General features: G+C 33.6%; 1 long non-coding RNA gene across 1 annotated transcript; it reads right to left on the minus strand.

The window, feature by feature from the left end:
* Positions 1-9,000: 9,000 nt before the first annotated feature.
* Positions 9,001-11,533, minus strand: LOC122280059. Its single transcript, XR_006229721.1, has 2 exons — positions 11,314-11,533; positions 9,001-9,543 (listed from the first exon to the last, which is right to left on the minus strand). It is a non-coding gene; the product is annotated as an uncharacterized LOC122280059 (long non-coding RNA).
* Between the last annotated feature and the right edge of the window lie 6,436 nt (positions 11,534-17,969).

Raw genomic sequence — 17,969 nt, forward strand, 5'->3', positions numbered from 1 at the left:
TAAAAATGAGAATCGTTTTTCTTTTGGGCTAGTAAACATTCAAAGTTCACTTACCAAACAAAATGAGAAAATAAAAATAAAAATTGTTGGTTTTCACTGTTGTGACTGGATAGCAAATAATTAGAATACTGAGTTTGGTTGTTGACTCAATTGAGTTCAACTCAATTCAACCTAATTTTAAACTGAGTCTAAGATCCAAATACTCAACTCTCAAATTACTAAACTTATCTCAACTCAAAACTTGTTTACACATGAAACCCACAATTGTTTTCAACTCAACACATCTTTATAGGTGGGCGGGCCCACAACCTTTTTCAATTTTTCATAAATAGTACTAAACTCATATTAACATCCAAACATATTTAAACTCATTTTAGATGAGTCACACATAACTCACTCCACCAACTCAACTCACTACTATTCATAAAGAGTAACTCAACTCAGCTCAACATCTAAACGTAGCCTAAAGGAAATTTTTGGGGAAAGTGAGTTCTTTTCTATTTATTTGCATGTTTGTTTCTTTTTTAAGTAAGTCTACATTTCACCGTTGTACTATTTGTAGAGCTAGTTCTTATTGGGATTATCTAGATGTGGAAATGGAAAGAACACGCATCTCCCATAACATCTTCTGTCTCAAATCTATTAATCCAAGTATTGCAATATTAATTCAAATCCAGTTTCTATGTGTTGAATTGATGTGTGTTTTTAGTATAATCTTGAGTTCGTTATCATTATTGTTTATATGTGAGGACATACCAAAACCATTTTATTCAGACTGCATGCATAGTTACTATGGATCCAATGGTGAAACTACATATAGCTTGAGGGGGGCCCCAAGAGTTTTTTGAAAATTCAAAATAACCCTTAAATTTTATTCATAATTTAATGTATATAGAAATTGCGCCCCCCCTAAAAAAATATAATTTCTTTTTTCTCATATGCTGTCTAAAATTTTGTAAAATTTTCATATACATAGAAATGTCTCACTCTAATTTTTTTCCCTATAACCCCTAGATTTTATATAATTTCTATATAGTATCTATTTTCAAGGATACAGTCACACTAAAATTAAATTAAAACTAAGATTAAGAGAAATAATAAATTATTAAGATTGACTCCAAAGTTTTTTATTATACAATATTAAGTTTCTTAATATAGAATCCAAAGTGAAAATATATACCAGAAAAACCATATAAGATCGATGATTTTTATAAAAAATAGTGCAGATGATTTATCCTCTAAACTTCATTAAGCAATGAAAAGTTTATTTATTGATTTAGATGGAAATAGACTTCATTTCATTCAATGAACCAAAGTTACAATTGTGACTTATCAATACTGGAAAATCCAGACTGTAAGTCAAACTATGCATCTGCTCTGGGGCATTCCAGCACACATAGTGATGGATATTGTCTTAATTTCTCAATAACTATTTCCTAACATGGAAAGCGCTCTATATAAACAAAATTGAATAGCCCCTCCATCCTCCCAGGGAGGCAAAGTACGAGACACTGATGCAGCATACACCAAGTCCAATAGCCTAATTCTTCTTTATTAATAATTAAATGGTAAAAAACTACAATACAAAACACAACAAAAGCAACCAAACCACAAGCACCGGAATGAGCCCTGACGGCATGCCTACCGCAACCATCGGCGTCACTAGCACAAACAGCATAAGCACCCAGCTCGTGGATGGACAGTAGCCTCCATTGCGCAGGCTGGCCATAGCATCGCTTGCCACTCTTGACCAGCTCTTGCCCCAGATTGCTTTCGATCTAGCAGTTCATCACCTCACTTGGGTCAAACATGAAGACAAATAACAAAAAATACTACAGAAGCTGAGGAATATAACACAAAAATGGCGGCAGTGGCGCGTGTAAGACACACACCACTCTTGGAGGAAACAGACGGTTGATCTCTAAAGTCCCAGAGTCAGAGGTCCCAAAAAAGCCAAGCATTACGTTGGCAGAAGGATCCTCAGTGGCACGTGAGGGCCACACGCCAACGAGATCCAAAACTTCCTCCCACGCTTGTGGGATATGCTCCACTCCAATTGACACCGCGTTTGGTGGTCTTGAAGATCGGTAATTGGGCAACATCTAGGTGAGGCGCGTGTTGAAGGTCGACGACTGGAAAGACCCAATCGGATATCCTCCCTTATTTGCCTAAAAAAGAAAACTAAAAAACACTACATAGAAAAGAGATTAGATAGAGGAGAAACGAGGGGGAAGGAAAGAGAGGGGGTGGGAGCCGCCACCCTTTTCGCTAGATTTGGAGTTTGGAAGAGTTTAGAAAGAAGGGAGAGAGTTCTACTTAGAGAGAAGAGAGAGAGTTCTCGGCTCTCAGTTCAGTTAAGGAAAAGTTTATTTAAGATCTTAGTTGTAGTATTCTATACTTAATGTAACACCAAAATAGATAGATTTTACATGAAATTTGATAAGCTAGCTTAAATATTAGACTGAAAGATGACATTCCAAAAGATCACTTAATAGTTTATACAAAGAAAAAAATTTCTAAACATTTCATATTTACAGAAATAAATACAGACGAATAATATTCTATGAAATATTGTCATAAAAAATCTAAAACAGACATTAAATTGTATTTTTTAAGTTATTAAGTTGTGTTTTTTAAGTTTTATTTCTATAAGCAAATTATCGAGATTTAATTTTATATATGCTCTATAATTTTGTCAACCCATATCCATGGAGCAGCCAGGTAATATGTTGGACTTGCAGATGTTGTGCTTTATTTTTTCACAATGAAGTCCTTTGATTGATTTAGGATTGCTACCCGCACCCCACCCCGCATGGGGCAGGGGTGGGGTTTTCACCCCTGCCCCTCTAGGTGGGGTGTGGGGCGGATTGGGAATCCCCCCATCTCATGTCTACTTTAAATATGGACTACATTCTACTAGGTTTAAAAATTATTTTTAGATCTAAAAGTAATTAAAAATATATTTTTAGATCCAAATTATAAATTTAAATTTTGTAAAAATTACTATAATTTAAAAATTATGTACTTTTTAAATTTGCTAGTGAATACTTTATGAACAAATCTAACAAATGTGTGGAAGAAATTAAAGACGCGAGGAGAATCCGTTGTATCCATTTCAGGATTAGGTATGGTATATTCGAGAAGGAAAACTCTACTTGCAGGCAACTTGCGTACCAAATCGCGCACTAAAAGCTGAGGTGGAAAATGAAACGAAGCGTTTCATTAAAGAGGGATTTTTGGGGCATCTAGAGCGAGAAGACTGAAACCATTCCTCTCTCTCTCTCTCTCTCTCTCTCTCTCTCTCTCTCTCTCTCTCTCTCTCTCTCTCTCTCTCTGTGTGACCAAAACGACATCAGCATCTCCGCCATCGTCACCTTTGCAGGATAATGTTGATGGAGAACACAGGCTCCGGGATCCTATAAAAATCTTCCTATGGCATAATCGTCGGCATCGGGATCCTCCTCTGCGCTTCCAAGCTCGCTCGTTGCCAGTCCTACTCCTCCCTCCTCGATCTCAAGGTCAGAGCTCCCATTTTGAATCTCTTGTAATCATCGGCATTCTGTGTCATTTCATTATTGTTGTTGTGTACTGGATTGGCTTGCGAGTGATTCGTGATAAAGTTGATTTCAATTAGGGATTTGAAAATATAGCCAAAACACGTTTAAAATTTGAAATCAAGGCGTTGAACTTTTTGTTTTCTTATAAAAAAAAAAAAACTTAAAATCTAGTTAATGCCTTTTATAGTGTTTTCTTCAAGTATTTGGGACTGTGTGATGAAATACATATTAGAACTTGTCTTCTTATTCATTGATTTGTTAAAAAGTTATGCAATATAAGTGCAATCAATAAATAATTGATGTGTATCACTGGAGAATGTTCTCAAGGACGATTTGTGATAATGATATTTTGTTTGGAGCAACTTGTCTCAGAAAAAGATCTAATAGTAAGAGAGGAAGTGTGCCGTATCGGATTATTTCTTGGTGGATTCACTGGATCTTATCATGCCCTTAGATGTTTGTTGAGAAAGTTGAGAAAGAAAGAGACACCATTCAATGCGTAAGTTTGCACATTCAATCCCACTATTTGATTATTTCCATCTTGAGTCACTCTTGATACTTCTTTTGTTTTACTTTGTGATGCCTTGAAGCCATATTCCTTATTTATGACTTTGTTTAAGGTGATGATAGAGCAACATTTAGCAGGTTCAGATGTTGGCCCATCTATCTTAGCCCTAGAGGATTCTAACGGGAGGCGTACACTTGCTTTATATCTTCTAGCTAAGGTAGCTCAAGCATGTGAATAAATGCTATGTAACCTAATTAATTTTCATTTGTTATCTGAAGCAATCATTATTATTTTTTATTTGATTTGCTTTTATGCTTGCTTGTGCTTGTGTGGATGCAAGCCAGTCTAATGAGTTTTTTTTTTTTCCCTCATCCTATCAGTGTGCTTATAATTATGCAAAGTCTAAGAACAAGTTTCACCTTTGGGGAAGTCATTAGAGGCATGGAGATTCTTTGCTAATTGCTTTGGCTTGTGCACAGGTCCCATATCAAGACTTCATCTAGAAGACCAGTCCTATTGCGCAGCCTGTATACAAGGCAGTGAGGAACAACTGTATAGGTTGGCTTATGGATGTGGTCTCACTTCCTGTCAATACTTCAATTGACAGCACCATCTTCTCTGCCTTCTCCATCTTCATCAACATACCAGTCACTTACTTTTGATCATAACTATGTTCGTAGACATTATTGGTCTATAACTAAAAACTTCACCACAATTGTCTCCATTCATTTCAAGTTGTACTGCTAGTGATAAATATACTTTTATGCTACATAGACAAAGACCATTCTTATGTTTTAGTTTTGTTCTTTCCGGACAGTTCTTTCCAAACACACTGATATAGAGCAATTCACCTTTATCTATGTAATAATTGAAATGAGATTTATCCTGACTGCTGGAATCTTAGTTTCTACACTGATGCTGCATGAATTTTTTTTTTTTCCATTTTTTATAAGTAAGAATCTTTATTGATCGAATGAAACTAGGTGGAAAAATATTGCCATTAGTGATATCGTTTGAAATGTAACTGGAAAAACTGAAGTCCTGTATTATCAAGTTTGCAAAATTCAAGTTTGTTGAGTGTTGCAAATAAACTTGTAGAAAAGTTATTGAACATATCAAAATTTTAATTTTACTTTCTGGGTTCTTATTTTTGGGGGACATGAGCAAGTGATTGGTTGGAAATCGTGACCCAAATTCAATCTAATTGGAGATTGTGGTTTTTACCCCAACTCCTTTTTTGTCTTTTGGTATTCTTCACGATGCAGCTATCCTCAAGGTTGTGTATTTTCTTTTTCTTTTGGCTCATGAGTAAATCTACCATCACTTCCTTGAACATTTCTAGGAGCTCCAGAGTCCAAATTACGATTAGTCATGAAGCTGTAATATTTCATCAACACTCAAGCAATCCTTCCTGGTCGATGCTTCTTACTTTTTGAGTTTCATTTTCCATGATAACACATCCTTCAATTATGTTTTTTAGTAGCTTTGTATCATGAAAGCAGCAGTGCAATGACAGCAGCTTATTGGTCTACAATACAATATAAACTCACCTACAATACAATATACATATTTGGTTTTCCCAATGTCATGAATATAGAAATTTGCTCAAGACAATAGAAATCTGAGTCATCTACAGTTTCTAACACCATATATGTATTGATCATGAACTTCCAAGAAGTGAATTGATATATATATATATTTATATATCATAAAACAAGGGGTTCTCTACTTCTACTAATCAACCAGATTTTCCCATTACTCAACCTGTTCAAAGTGGCTCAACCACTGAAGTATATATTGAAACTATAAAACAATAGGTTCTCTAATTCTTGAAATATATATCGCATAAAACATGGGGTTCTCTACTTCTACTCATCAACCAGTTCCCCAACTAAATTGACTTATAGCCATTGTTGTGTCCCAGGCAAGCTATCCGGCTGTATTTCATCCAACCTAAGTTGCACCTGCGAACATAATATAACAGTTAAAAAACAAACATAATATAACAAAATCAATCACTTTAGAGAGAGTGACAAAGTTAAATAGGATTAATTACACTTTCTTGAGTCTCAAACACTGCAAAGTCAAATTGTCCACTAGAGTCCAACACTTCGGTAGTGTTTTGGGGTAGCTAACAATACATAAAAAAATTAGATCAATATAACCCATGGAGAAAAAAGTCAAAATCATATAATTTAACCAAATATAATAATACTATAATTTAAAGGTAGTAAGAGGTATGTAACCTGAACAGGAACACTCTCTTGAGTCCCAACAACTGTTTGGCCAAATAAATTCTTCTGGTAAAGAAAAATCTAATTATCACTGCTACAACAATTCTTGCATGATGGACATGGAGGGAATTAATGTTCTATGAGTCATACATATTTTAACCCCTGATCAAGTAGCAGATTTTGACCACTTTTTTCCAACCTATCCCTTTTCTTTCCTAAATTCTAGCTTACTATCTCAATCAATGTTACCGTAACAACCAACATAATCAGATTTGACGATCTTCACCACATCATCAACACTAGATACTAAAATCTTCTCTCTCTTTTCATCACTCACTCTTCCAAATTTGCAAAACAGTCTAGTGTCGTAAAAGTTAGCAACCCACATATACCACACATTTCTTTCGTGAATAATTTGTATGGTTAATAACGCACCTAACTTGTTATAGAGGTCTTATATAAGACTCATATCTATTAAGCAATCGTTCATAAACTTCCATTCCCAGCAAAAAAGTGGAAAAGAAAGGAAAACAAAAGAAAGAACTTTATACTATAAAATTGTATTGGCTCTGTTACCGATCAAAAATAAATTTTCACAGAAATAGAAGGCCTCAATTAAATTCCTTTCAAAAGTAGAATCAGGCCTAGTTGATCGCAGTTTGTAACACTTGCTGTGTTTTACTTTACTAGTATCGCTAATTTACGCATGGAATAAACAGAAAATGAAGGAGGTGAAATTCCTAAGAAAAATCGCCCTGAGGATTGAGTTAAGATCCTAATAAATTCAACTAATTTATTTTTATATTTTCCTACTTTTCTTCTCATAGGAAACAAACGGAAAGTACCTGTTTTTGTTGTAGGTGGAGGAGGACCAAAATCTATGCGGCGCCACGCACCACGAGTTTCAAAATCTACGGGATTTTGGTTCTGGATGCGGTTGTTTTCTTGTTATCCGGTGTTTTGGAGGAGCATCCTGGGCAGGGGAGTCTCTGCAGAATGACAAATGGAGGGTCATTTGGACGTATGGGGTCCAACCAGATCTAACAAGTACAATGTGTATATAGTGGAATTGTAAAGTAAAGCAGTAAGGGTCCAACCAATTAGATCTGACGATGGCGAGGAGTGGCGGTGGATCTGAGAGAAAGACGTGAGTGCCGGCGGAGGAGACCCAAGAAAACCCAGATCTGACATGAATGCCGGTGATGAGTATGTAAATGCGGAGACTTGGGGAAAAATGGTGGCAGAGACGAGAGAGACACCAATAATCAGTGACAATAGATAGTGCATAAAATGCGATGGGGAAATGGAGCCTGCTGTTCGTGGGTTTGCGATGTCTTTGCATCCAAGGTCTTTCTTCTCTTCGACAATCTGTTGCTTTGCGTTCGAGGTCCTTTTCTTCTCTTCGACCTTCTTCTCTTCCGGGAAGTGGTCGTGCGGAGGAGGTGGTCGCGCGGAGGGACTGGTCGCGTAGAGTAGGTTGAAGACGAGCTGGGAGGGAAAAATGACAGAAAGAAACATGCGAAAGAAGATTTCATTTGCCTCCGTTTTTTTTTTTAATAATATTTCGGCTGCCACGTCATCAATGGTGCACATTTTCGTCCGCAATCTGCTTGCATATAGAAGAACTCAATTGAGAAAGCATGATAACACAAACCAATATTGTGCGGTTATTAAGCAGAAAGTGTAATAAATGAGCTGCAACACACAAGAACAATACAAGATAAGTACCATTCCATCCCGGTTGCTATTTTACTTTGAACTTTTCAACAAAATAAAGTTCTCGGCATTTGGAATCGCTTCTCCCGACACACGTGCAGCTCTAATTAATGGATGTTCCCATTTTACCAGGACGAGGCTTGCTTCGCCCAACCAGTCCAATATACCATTGTATGCAACACGTATTGCCTTTCTCAATTTGCTCATTCAATTTGCTTTTAGTGTAAATTATACTTTTTTTTTTCAAATATTTTTTAAATATGTTCAAATATATATTTTTTTTAAATATATCAATACACTAATAATTACTTCCTTAATCAGCAAAAAAAAATAATTTAAAAAAAAATAAATACATGAGTAGTCAAAATGATTGAGCAAAATGAAAAGGCATACTAACTTTATTCCACAATATTAGCATTGTGTTCTGGCTATTTTCCTATATTTCTTGGTTTCTGGTTGGGGTGGACATAGGCGATGGTGGGTGTTATGTTAATAAGATGGTTCTAATTTAAGTCGTTTATAGTTGTCATGATGCTAATTCTCTATTACCATTGACCTTTCTTCTCCTTTTGAATGTTGTTTTTGTTCTCTCTCTACTTTGCTGGCTATCTTTAATTCTTTTCATTTAACTCTGTGAGCAAATGTTTATGCAAGGTTTTTTAGACAACCTCAATTTATTGTCTGAGACAACAGTGAACATTAACAATAATTTATTTGAACATGCAACAAAAAGTTCTAGTTCAAAGGCATAAAAATAAAATATTAAGAATTAGGTGAGATTTAGACAATGAGATGGTTTTAAATAAAAGTTAAAAATTAAATAAAATATTATTATAATATTATTTTTTAATATTATTATTATTTTGAAATTTAAAAAAATTAAATTATTTATTATATTTTAAAAAATTGTAATGATAAAATGAGTTTAATTGAAACCAAATTTGTATCCAAACCTAGCCTAATCTTCTTTTTGGCGATTTCTTGGTTCAAAGAGTAAGGCGTTCCTTATTTTGGCCATTTCTTGGTTCATTCATGAACTTCCAAGTTACAACAGTTATCACATGAAGAAGCAAATATAGAAAGAAGTTCAAAGTCAACAGGATGGAGTCGAAAGTCATTTACAACAGCTATCCACATTACAAACAAAAAATCCCGAACAGGATCGAGTCCAAGGTCACTTTGATCCGATCAATTTCCATGAAATAAATATGGAAAGTAGTCCCCAATACACTCCAAGTAGGATGCGTGAACAACGCAAATATGCTTGTTGCCTTAGAAGGTCAACTTCATCATTGTGGAGTCTCAACTCCATCTTCGCAATCTCTTCCTCTCTATTTTGAAGTTCTTCCTCTCTCTTTTGAAGCTCTCTCTCTCTATTTTGAAGCTCTTTCTCTCTCTTTTGAAGCTCTCTCTCTCTATTTTGAAGCTCTTCCACCCTCCTAAATAATGCAATCTCTCTCCTTACCACTTCTTTCTCCCTGTCTTCATTACCATCTGTCAATTTGAAATAATAGCACATTGGTAATCCCTACATATACACCAATGAACAAGTATGTTTGATGTCAGAATTTTGTAAAAACATGTCTACATAAAATCAAAGATTGTTTCCCTACCTCTGTACAATTAACCAAAGATGATGAAAAAACTGATGATGACATTCTAAATATGTCACAAAGCTACCACTAAAGTAAATTTTGTATTATTCGTACATAAAGTACTACAATGATAATAAACATGATTTAAAAGATGCCCGAGTAACAACAATAATTTCAACTAATTCTGAAACTAAGTGACTGTAAAAAGTAGACAAATCGACACCCAAAACTTTGCCCCAATACATAAGCTCAAAATCGACAAAGCCACAACAACGATCATGTAAGGAGTGTGGATTATTGAAATCAACAAATCGACCATGCTTATTGGAGTTTGGTGATGGATTATTGGAATAAACACTGGAAGTGTTTTCCATTTTTCAGGTAAGGAGTGTGGATGTAAAAGAAGCTCTAAGCCTTGAGAATGAAAACAACTTTCTTATTCTCGATCGAATGGCCTGAAGCAGAAATTAAAGAGGTAATCTGCTTGCTATATGTTACCTATATTTGCTATAGAGAAATCAAAATAAGAGGAAAAACTCTTAACTGTAATAGAACCTATAAATTTCATTAACAATGCATTCTTCACTTCTAATTCTTTCTGTGTTAAGCATTTATGGCCATGTGCATAATACATCTGATGCCATAAAGTAAAGTTCTTTTCCTATACTTAAAAATGGAAGTTAATGCTTTATTGGGTGTAGGCTCATCTAGGGGTACAATGAAGCCATCCCAAAATCTTCCGAAAGTTCAATAGTCAAGGTTGGTCCAATCCCTCTGAAATTACCCAAATACCCCTGTATAGTAACACAAAGATCCACCAATTCACTCAATCAATTGATTAGTCGATATTCATGCAATTATACGATAAAAAAACATTAACAAAAAATAAATCAATTGCATAACACCAAGATTGATAATGAAGGAAAACCCTTGATTCTTTAAAAGGTAAACCCTACGGGCAACCAAACCCAAAAAAGTTAATTTTATTATTTGAAAATCTATTACAAGCAAGTTTCAATTGCAAAACCTTTGTCAATTGATACTCTTTACTTGACCAAACAAACAACTCGCTACCGCAGTAGTAGCCAAAACCTTTGACGATCTTTAAATATTGACTTATTTAATGGAACTCCAGTGTCTGAACACGATCCCTCTATCTCAACCTTGGATCAAGATCACACTCTGAGAGAGAAACAACATGAAAATTCAGAAGTACAGAAAAGTGCTCTAAAATATCTCCAGAATTGAATCTCTACAGATTCTAATTAATATGGCAGCTTAAATATCTTTTCTAGAAGCAGTAGAGAAGTCAAACTCTTATCTAGATAAGATAAGGCCCTTGAAGCTCGAATTAAATCTAGAACTTATCTTCACAACAATGTTTTGGCTTATCTAAACACAAATACAAATTTCAAACTTAAGAAGATGTTTATCATCCCAGTCACCTAATCCTAACTAAACTCTTGCAATTTGCATTTTCACCCTCAAATCGACAATGATTTGTTGTAATAAAGCCCACAACAGCCTTCTCAATAAATAAAATCAACAAAAAATCGAAAGTGATTGAAATCAAGAATGAGAAACAAAACCAGCAACAATCCTAATATACAAATCAGATCTACAAATCCAAAAATAAAATCCGGGTGGGTTCCAGTGCTCAACGAACAAAAAGTAAAAAGACCAACTACTGAAAGTTGTGATACCTGAAGGAGCAGCTGGCGACTCGAGGTTGAAGAAGCAGGTGCCCACGGGGAGGAAGGAGCAGGTGGCAAGTAGCTATGGAGAAGGAGCAATTGGCGACGGCGAGGAAGGCTCGGGGCTTCTTAGGGTTAAAGCAGCTCAAAGGGAAAGGACATGGCACGGCCAGGGATTTTGGGATCAAAAGGTGCGTCTTGGCATTTAAGAGGAAGAGTTTTGCCCAAAGTCGCGTATTAATTTTTTATTAATACTCGTTTTTTTATATTTAAAATTTAAAATATATTATAAAATTAAAAGAGAAATAATATTATAAAAAAAAAGAATATTATAAGAGAAAGAGTTATTTTTCAATACAAAATTTGATCATATACAAGTGAATAATACCCATATATATAAAAATACAAAAGAGTAGGTATAATTTAAATCTTAATTGATGGCTAAAAATATGTCTTAATTGATGGCTCAATAGTCTTAATTAATAGTTAAAAATAGGTCTTAATTAATGACTATGTATGGTCATACAAATAAGTTTATAACACTCCTTATTTGGATGACCATACATAAAAAATATGTCTCGTTAAAACATTGTTAAGGAAAAATCCAGTGGGAAAAAATTAATGGTGAAGAAAAAAGAATACAATATTCATGTATATCGCCAAGTGATTTAAGATTGCCTCATTAAAATCTTGCAAAGGAAAAACCAGTGGGATAAAACCTTAGCGAAGGAAAAAAAGTATAATCAGCACAAGTCTTCAAAACATTTACTCCCCCTTAAAAGTGTATGATAATAGGTCTTCAAGTTTTTGCATTCCAATGTTATGCACAATCTTCTTAAATGTTGCAGTTGGTAATATTTTAGTAACTAAATCTGTCAGATTATCACTTAACCGTATCTGCTTGACATTAATTTCACATTTCTTCTTAAATTCATGGGTATTAAAGAATTTAGGTGAAATATATTTGGTTCTTTCACCTTTGATATATCCTCATCTAATTTGAGTAATACAAGCAGCATTATTTTTGTATAAAATTGTTGGACTATCATTAATCACTGGAAGACCACACTTTTCTTGAATATGTTGAATCACTGATCTTAACCAAATACATTCTTGACTTGCCTCATGAATTGTAATGATCTCTGAGTGATTTGAAGAGGTAGCAAGTGTTTGCTTGATAGATCTTCATGATATAGTAGAATTTCCATAAGTAAATACATATCCAGTTTGAGATCTACCTCTGTATGGATCTGAAAGATAACTTGTATCCGCATATCCAACTAATTGTGGACTTGATCCATGTTGATAAAATAATCACATATCAACCGTACCTCAGAGGTATCGAAAAACATGTTTAATATCATTCTAATGTTTTCGAGTTGATGCGGAACTATATCTTGCAAGTAAATTAACTGAAAATACAATATTAGGCCAAGTGCAATTTGCAAGATATATCAGGGCTCCAATTGCACTGTGATAAGGTATTTTAGAACCAAAAATTTCTTCATCATCTTCACAAAGATGAAATGGATTTTTCTGCACATCAAGTGATCAAACAATCATTGGAATACTCAGGAGATGAGCTTTGTCCATGTAAAAGTGCTTCAAGACTTTCTCTGTATAATTTGACTAATGAATGAGAATTCCATTTTACAAATGCTCGAGCTGCAGGCCGAGACAAAATTTCGTTTTATCAAGGTCTTTCATTTCAAATTTGTTCTTTAAATATATAGCGGTTCTTCTGATCTCTTCAGGAGTTCCAACAAGATTTAGATCATAACATAAATCGCAATAGTAACAAATCTGAAGTTTGATTTCTTAATAAAAACACATGGGCACATTGGATTATTTTCAAATCCTTCTTTCAATAGATATTCGCTAAGGCGTTTATACCACATGCGTCCGGATTGTTTTAACCCATATAAAAATTTTTGAAATTTAATAGAATACATATTTCTGGATGTACTGAGATTAGAAGTTTTAGACATTTTATATCTTTCAGGAATTTTCATATATATGTCATGATCTAATAATCCATATAAATATGCAGTGACCACATCCATCAACTGCATATACAATCTTTTTGTAACTATCAAACTAATCAAAAATATGAATGTGATTGCATCCATAACAGGAGAGTATGTTTCCTCATAATCAATCCCTAGTTTCTGCAGAAAACCTTGTGCAACAAGTCGTGCTTTATATCGCACAATTTCATTACTCTCATTACGCTTACGTATAAATACCTATTTATATTCAACAGGCATTACACATTTTGGTATTTGTACAATTGGTCCAAAGACCTTTCGCTTTGTTAGCGAGTTTAATTCAGCTTCGATAGCTGATTTCCATTTTGACCAGTTATTTCTACGTTGACATTTTTCAACAGTTGTTGGCTCAATTTTTTCATTACTTCTGGTAATGTCAATGACCATTTTATATGAAAATATGTTGTCGATAATAGTTTTATTTCTATCCAAAATTTCTCCAATACTCATAAAATGTATCGAGATCTCGTTATTTTCAGGTATCTGTCCCTCTTTAAGGGAAGACATTCATTAAATACCTCTTCAGGAGGTTCTTTCTCAGGAGATTTAGTCTCTTCAGGAACATTAATTACTCTTATGGCCTGTATTGTGGGTATGGACTCTTCAGGAGTACCAAATTCATTTTGCTCTTCCAATGAAATTTGTCCTTTGCACCAATAGGCCGTCCACACTTCAGGCGTATCTTAAACTCACCTATTACTGTTTTGGCAACTTGTCTTTTAGGGACTGCAATCCTTGCTGAAACATTAACAGCAGGAATATATGATTTTACCACACCTTTAGTATTAGTAAATACATCTGATAATTGATTTGTAATATTTTGCAAATGAATAATCTTTTGAACCTCTAGTTTACATTCATTTGTACAAGGATCAAATTGGGAAATAACTTTATTTTTCCAAGTAATTTCCTGTCGTGCTTCAGGCACCGACTTCTCATTACCCAATATTAGAAAAATAGATTCGTCAAAATGACAATTCTCAAAACATGCCTTAAACATATCCATGTAAGAAGCTCAAAGTATCTAATAATAGATGGAGAATCAAACTCAACATATATCCCAAGTTTACGTTAAGGACCCATCTTTGTACGTTGTGGAGTTGTAATTGGAACATATACCGTATATCTAAAAATACGAAGATGAAAAATATTTAGTTGTTGACCAAATGCAAGCTGTAATGGAGAATATTTGTGATATGCTGATGACCTAACTCGAATCAACGATGTTGCATGAAGTATAGCATGTCCCCAGACAGAAATAGGAAGTTTTGATTTCATAAGTAAATGTCTAGCGATTAACTTAAGCCTTTTAATTAATGTTCAATATCTATTCATATTGACATGCAATAGTTATCAAAAGCTTGAGATGTAAATTCATCTGCATTATCCAATCAAATAGTTTTAATTAGATAGTCAGGAAATTGTACTTGTAGTTTAATTATTTGGGCAAGAAGTTTAGCAAATACAATATTTTTAGTAGAAAGTAGACAAACATGTGATCATCAATTTGATGCATCAATTAAAACCATAAAGTATCTGAACGGTCCACTTGATGGTTGAATAAGCCCACATATATCCCCATGAATCATTTGTAAAAATGACAGAGATTCAAAAACAACCTTTGAGAAATATGGTTTAATAATCAATTTACCCTGAGAACATGCAGAGTATGGATATTCATTTGGTAAGATAATCTTCTGACTCTTTAGGGGATGCTCATACGAATTATCAATTATTCGTCTCATCATTATTGATCCCGGATGTCCAAGGCGATCATGCCAAGTCATAAATACTTTGGGGTCAATGCACTTTTGGTGTATTACCACATGTGATTCGATTGTTCTCATTTCTATATAATACAATCCAGATGAGAGAGCAGACAGTTTTTCTAATACGAGTTTCTGGCTCGAAATTATTTTAATAATGAGAAAATGCTCTTTATTGTCTTCGTTGGTGGTTTCAATATAACAACCATTACGACGTATATCCTTAAAATTCAGTCAATTTCTTTTGGATCATGAAGAAAATAAAGTATCATCAATACAAAATTTGGTACCATTAGGCAACACAATATAAGCTCTTCCGGAGTTTTCAATTAGATTCGACGAACCAGATATGGTATGAACGCAGGCTTTACTCAATGTTAGATTTTGAAAAGATTTTTTACCCTTAAGAATTGTGTGAGTTGTAGTACTATCAGCCAAACATACATCTCTATTATTCATCTCACAGATAAAAAGTTCATTAGTAAGACTTATGATTTTACAAAATATATAAAACTTTTATTACTACAAAACATTGCAAAATATAAAAAAGTTTTACAATAAGATAAAGAAAATATATTAATTAAAAAGAAACACTTCCATCACCAATCAAATGATCAACTCTACTACTAGAATCCTAAAAAAAATAAGAAATATCAAGATTTGTAATATCTTCTCCATCTATAGAAACTAAAGCATCTAATGGTTCAACAAAATTTGTTTAAAACTTTTTTATTTTTTCTTTTATAGAAGCTTGGTATAAGTCAACCAAGTACTTAACTGTACGACAAGTATGAGACCAATGTCTAGTCATACCACATCTATGGCATCCATTTTCATATTTCTTTAGAAATTTATTTTGAGGACTTTTATCATTCTCTGAGTTGAACCACTTCTGGTGGTACAGTGTATATCTATTATTATCCTTTTTAGTGTGATCACTTTTAGGATCTCCACTTTCATAATTTTTTCTACGACGTCCATGCCCTCACTTTCTTTGAAAAGATGCACCATTTGCTTCTGGGAATGGTGTAAATCTAGTACCATTCACTTCAGGGAATGATACAGAACTAGTAGGACGTGACTGATGATTTCTTAACAAAATCTCATTATTTTGTTCAGCCACTAGAAGACAAGATATAAGTTCAGAATATTTTTTGAACTTTTGCTCTCGATATTGCTAATGCAGGAGCACATTCGATGCATGAAAAATAGTATATGTATCCTCTAACAAGTCATCATTAGTAACTTTTTCATCACATAATTTTAATAGTGAGCTAATTTTAAGAGTGCAGAGTTTTACTCACTAACACTCTTGAAGTCTTGCAACCTCAGGTGCATCCAATCATGACTAACGTTTGGGAGGATTACAGTTTTCTGGTGCTCATATCTCTCCCTTAAATTATTCTACAAAATAAGGGGATCTTTCACCGTGAGATACTTAGTTTTTAATTCTTCATGAAGATGGTGCCGAAGGAAAATCATTGCTTTAGCATGATCCTGCCGGAACTCTTAATTTCCTTCTTTAATTGTATCTCCTAGTTCATTGCATTCAGTTAAATCTCAGCATCAAAGATCCAAAATAAATAATATTTTCCAAAGATATCAAGAGCAACGAATTCCAATTTTGTAAGATTTGACATTTTTTGAAGTAGAAAGCTACTAGTTTCAAAATCGTTAGAACTTTCGTGCTGATAACGTGTTATGAAACTAAAAGATAAATGATATTGTAAGAGAAAGAGGATATTGCAAGAAAAAGAGTTGTTCTTCAATGCAAAACTTGATTATATACAAGTGAATAATACCCATATATATAAGATTACAAAGGCGTAGGTATAGTTTAATTCTTAATTAATAAATAAAGATAGGTCTTAATTGATGGCTCAATGGTCTTAATTAATGGCTAAAGATATGTCTTAATTGATGGCTAGATGGTCTTAATTGATGGCTATGTATGGTCATACGAATAAATTTATAACAAAATAGAACTATTTTTAATAAAATGTATTTATTAATTAATCATATTAAATTAATATACATATTATACGTAGTTTTACTTGCAACTAAATTTTTTCCAAGAGGAAAGCACCGTTTCGTTTATCTCATTTCATTTTTCTGCACATACTACAAGCATCCCGCCCTTGTAATTATCTCCATTTGTGTTCTCAGTTTTCCTTGTGACACGACATGTTGAATTTAGTTGAGATAAAAGTTAAAAATTGAATAAAATATTATTAAAATATTATTTTTTAATATTATTAATATTTTAAGATTTGAAAAAATTAAATTGTTTATTATATTTTATATTAGAAATTAAAAAAATTATAATGATTAGATAAAATAAATTAAGATGAGTTGAGAAACTAAATGCAACCCAAAGCGATGTGGTTGGCCATGGGAATTAGTCTCCCGCGCTTGCGCCTTCCCTGACTGCGTATTGAGTTTTTCAAAAGCAATAGTGATATTGTTGAGGGTAAGGGTGTTAGCCGCTTGGTCTGGATCGAAAAAATCGACTGGACCAGACCGAACTCAAGTTCGGTCAGTTTTGATCCCTAAAAATGTAGACCTACACCATTCAGTCCAGTCCCCAATGGTGGACCTACCTTATGTCTAATTTTATATTTTATTTATAATTTTATAAATATAACAAATGGCCCCCAAAAACTTTTTTAAATTTTTCTAAAAGCTCAATATATTTAGAAATGTATTTCTCCAATTTTTTTCCTATAGTCCTAAAATTTTGTATAATTTCTATATATTATTTATTTTCAAGGATGTGACCTCACTAAAATTAAATTAAAACTAAGTTTAGGAAAAATAATAAACTTATTAATATGGATCTCTAAGGTTTTTT

This window comes from Carya illinoinensis, chromosome 10 (genome assembly GCF_018687715.1).
Source record: "Carya illinoinensis cultivar Pawnee chromosome 10, C.illinoinensisPawnee_v1, whole genome shotgun sequence".
In the NCBI taxonomy this organism is placed as follows: domain Eukaryota; kingdom Viridiplantae; phylum Streptophyta; class Magnoliopsida; order Fagales; family Juglandaceae; genus Carya; species Carya illinoinensis.